General features: G+C 37.8%; 1 long non-coding RNA gene across 2 annotated transcripts; it reads left to right on the top strand.

Moving 5' to 3' along the window:
* Nucleotides 1–447: 447 nt before the first annotated feature.
* LOC106007934 (uncharacterized) lies at nucleotides 448–3,514 on the top strand. 2 transcript variants are annotated; one of them, XR_001182510.3, is made up of 3 exons: nucleotides 448–677; nucleotides 1,150–1,294; nucleotides 2,488–3,514. It is a non-coding gene; the product is annotated as an uncharacterized LOC106007934 (long non-coding RNA). The 2 variants fall into 2 exon arrangements; XR_002390145.2 differs by lacking the exon at nucleotides 448–677 and adding an exon at nucleotides 897–1,028.
* The last annotated feature ends 798 nt before the right edge of the window (nucleotides 3,515–4,312 follow it).

The following is a 4,312-nucleotide window of genomic DNA, read 5'->3' as shown; positions in this document are numbered from 1 at the left end:
GACTGAAACTTAACAAAGACCTGAAGAAGTGTATTTCTTTATCTTATTTGAAAATTTTCAGCAGCCCTCCTCCAATTTTTTCCTTCCTCCTAGAAAGCACAGTGAGTCACTGTAAGATTATTACATAGTTCATTCTTGATAACAGTTGTCACTGGCAGAGACCATGAAAATATTCCATCAGAGCATAGCGCTGCCACGCCAAGCAATTTTGCTTGCATAGGTATTGATTTCAATTAAAACAAGTTATCTAAAGCACTGGGCTTCCTGTTGGCTGCATTCATTGTCCAGTGATGCAAATAGAAAGCCTCTTCTGAGCCTAGGCTATCTGGTTACTTACAATGAGGCCCAGGCCACCGAAGTATAAACAAAACCCAAGCACCAATCAGTGTAGAAGGAAATGATCCCCATTTGCCCTGCATGATATCATCTGCTTGGGCCTAACAATTTTCTAACATTTATTGACCATGAGAGCAGGCAAATCTTATGAATTCATCTTATTCCTTATCAAGGCAGGTAGTCAAGTGTATCCCAAAACACTTGCTTTGGTTCAGTTCTTTATGTGTATGTCTTTTCTCATCCTTTCTTTCTTTATCCAGTATGCCAATCTCTGTGGACGGAGTTTGTGTGTTTCCACAAAGCATAGCGTGATTGTGCTCTATGTCTCTGTGTTACCCCAGGTATGTTTAGCTTTTGAACAGCTATTTTATTCTACTTGTGAGCCTAATCCAGTGATCAGACTGCTTAGTTTTCACAGAGTGATTCAGCAATTTGTAGAAGTGGTGCTTTTGTTTAATAGCAAAACTGACCTTTGCCATTCCCGAAGGAACATGGTACATGAGGCCAACTATGTAGAACATGCTGTAATTTGTGATTTTGGACATTCACATATTTGAATTCTTGAATTTAAGGCTGGTATAGTGCATCAATTCACCTAGCTAGAAAGTGAGCTTAGGAGATGAGGTACAGATTGGGTAGCTGTTTCTCAGACCACCTTCCTTTTGACACTATCTACTCCAGCCTCCTTCAGAGTCAGTGCAGTCCTGTGCCTGAGTTGTGGTTAATGAACATGAGGAACATCTTATATGTCTTTCCAGATTTAAATCGTAGAACTCTAAACGTTGACTTCTGCCTTCTTTTCCTCTCATACAGGTGTATGGAGAGGACTGCCAGAACACAGAAGAGGATGGAGTAGCAAAATGGAAGAAGCCGGGATTTCTGAAAGTTTGTGGAGCAGAACTTCTAGTTCCACCCCTTTGTCACCACTAGCCCACACCGGATTATGATGAGACCAAAAGTAAGTTTACTGTGTTAAACACTACTGAGATTTTGGGTTGTTTTTATAGCAGTTTAACTTGACTCATATACCAGCTTTCATTCCGCATGTCATTGTTGTTTTCATTTACCATCTTCCCATATGAAGCAACTTCACTGTATTTAATGGAATAGATGATAGGGTATAAAGGTATTTGGAAATGTGAAGAGATATGAAGATGTGTGGGAATATCTGATGAGAATATGAAAGTTCTTAAGTGGTTTTTCATTCATGTCATTCTTGTGTTGTAGGTGACTCATTTAATGCCAGAATAACAATGAGAAGTTGATGTCTTGGTTCTATTTTATACATAGAACTTTTTTTGTGTGTGTAGGGAGTTCTGTCTTCCCTGGGTGGGTCCATTCCTCTATATTTACACCTTGTATGGGAAATATCAAACTTACGGATTGGGAAGAAGATGAGAAAATGATATATGGTTTTGTTGGACTCAATCTTTATACTTGAGAGGGGAGTGAATGTCCTTAAGGAGGCCAGCACAAGAAAGTTATTTTGTGGACAAGGAATCTGTTGGTTATATTTTCAGCATATTTTCTGTCCCTCTTTTTCCCCAGTCCTGTCTCTTCACTTTTCCCAAGGAAATATGAGAGTGAAAAGTGACACGTGACATTTCTAAGTAAAAGCTTTAACTGCTCTGCATGGTTTCCCTCTGCCACAGGCATGACCCAGACAAGGGCTCGCTGTGCTTTCAATGTTGATTACAGAATGAGGGGGTTGCTAAGTGTAGACTCAGATAACACGATGAACATGAACAGGAGCAAAGTACAAACCTTTGTTGTTAAAATTATGAAGATTTTGGAGAAACTTCTGCCACTTAGCCTAAGCTGATGACACACTGGAACTTAGAGAGTTTAGGTAACTTGCTTAACATCACAAGCCTAATAAGTGTGGAGTCAGGGTTTGAACCCAGGAAGTCTAACTGCAGAACCTGTACTTACAACTACTCCTGTGTAGGAGGAGGAATTTCCTGGCCTTTGTGTGTAGAACAGACTGGAACAGGGAGAGATTAGAGACAAAGAGAACATTTAGGAGCAATCTAAATATGAGGTTATGAGAATTGGAGAGAGGATGCTTATTTAGGGACTATGATTTGTGTGGCGTAGATGCCTCCTAAATAACACTTGAAAAGGTGAATGAATGCGTTTTTGTGACTACAGGTGCCAGGAAGTGCTGCTGTCACCACCACATTCTGGGAGTCATGCTCTTTACCGTAATTCTTTGCTGTGCCCACGCATCATTGCTGGCAAGGTCCTTGAGTCACAGACGGCTCCTGGAGGACGGCTCCTGGAAGACAGCTCCTACCCAAACCGAGGAAGGGCTTTTTCTCTTTTCCCTCCCATCTGTCCCTTTGTGAATTCCGCACTATCATGGGAATTTAATTCAACCTTCTTTTGTGCTTCTTACAATGCCACGGCAGAAAACCTTCTCACATTATCTTTTCCCCTGCCATTTTCCCCACCTTGGCCTTTGCTTTTGGCATTAAGAATAGCACAAGGCCTTATGAAAAGGTGAAGAAATTTAACTTGATTTACCTGTTCCACAGTGCAAACACATCAAAATGTCATGTTGTAAACTACAAATCTGTACTATTTTCACTTTTCAATTAAAAAAGGACCAAAAGCATCTCTTCAGGGTAATAGCTGCAATTCTTTTTCATTTTATTGGTATACATTCACAGTGCATAATAATGATGTTCATTTTAGGGAATTGGCACATATATAAATTGAATCTTGATCATTTTTCGTCCCTCTCCTTTTTTACCCTTTCTCTGGTCCCTTTTCCCATCTCCACAAAGTCTATTCCCCTTTTTTCTACCATCTCTTCTTTATTTTACTCCTTAAATTACTGTATTTATATTTTGGGTTTCATAAGAGAAACCACACAATATTTATTCTTTTGAGTCTGGTTTATTTCACTAAATATTATGGTCTCAAGATTCATCCATTTTGCTACAAATGACTCAAATTCATTCATTTTTATGGTTGAATAGTACTCCATTGTGTATGTATTCAGCATATACTCTTCATATACTCGACTGTTGATGGGGATGTAGGCTGTTTCCATAGTTTAGCTATTGTGAATTGTACTCTATTATAAACATGGGTATGCATGTGTCACTGTAATATGATGTCTTTAACTCTTTTTGGAAGATACCCAAAAGAAATAAAGCTGGTTCAAATGGAATTTCTATTTTTAGTTTTGTGAAGAATCTCTATACTGAGTTCCATAGTGGTTGGATTAGTTCACATTCACATCAAAACTTCAGAAGGATTCTTTTTTTTCACTAACTGCAATTCTTTTCTGATTTGGGGCCACATTTCAAGTCTATACATCTTGCTTTGCCTAACCCTTCATACTAAAAAAGGGAGTCAGTAAAACTAAAACCTATGTTTGCTCTGTGTTGGTCTAAGCAAGTCCTATATATCAGTAGTTGTTAGAAAAGATACGGAAAATTGAAAGGAATAATGGACAAAAAATGATAATGCACAAAGAATGAGGTGAGGAAGAAAGAAAAGAGTAATGAGAAATAAAATATATATCAATTTTACCTTCTAGTAAAAGCATGCATACTTAATAATTAATATTAATTGATATCATTTTAAAAAACTATATGACAGAAGCAGATACCACTTTCTGTAGATAAAATTGATATGCTATGCTTGAATGTAATTTTATAAGAATGAATAATTTTATAAAACACCTAATACAATGTTTAACAACCAAGCTAAATTCAAAAATGATAGTTTAACTTGAAAAACATATTTCTAGTAGGTATTATGCCCCTAATAATATGATCATCTTATAAGTTATGTAACTGACTTGGAGTGAACATTCAGGAAAAGTTGAGTGGAGTCTATGAAGTCAGGAATGGTGTAACGTCATACTGAACACGAGTTCAGGTCCATAGGAGTCCCTTTAGAAGCTACTGGTTTTCAACCCATACACTAAGGCTGGAGAACACAAAGAGGAAGGAGACACAGC

Source organism: Heterocephalus glaber, unplaced genomic scaffold (assembly GCF_053883595.1).
Source record: "Heterocephalus glaber isolate CG9 unplaced genomic scaffold, H.glaber_assembly_v1.0 deba00001572, whole genome shotgun sequence".
In the NCBI taxonomy this organism is placed as follows: domain Eukaryota; kingdom Metazoa; phylum Chordata; class Mammalia; order Rodentia; family Bathyergidae; genus Heterocephalus; species Heterocephalus glaber.
This window is presented reverse-complemented; position numbering and strand designations above follow the sequence as displayed.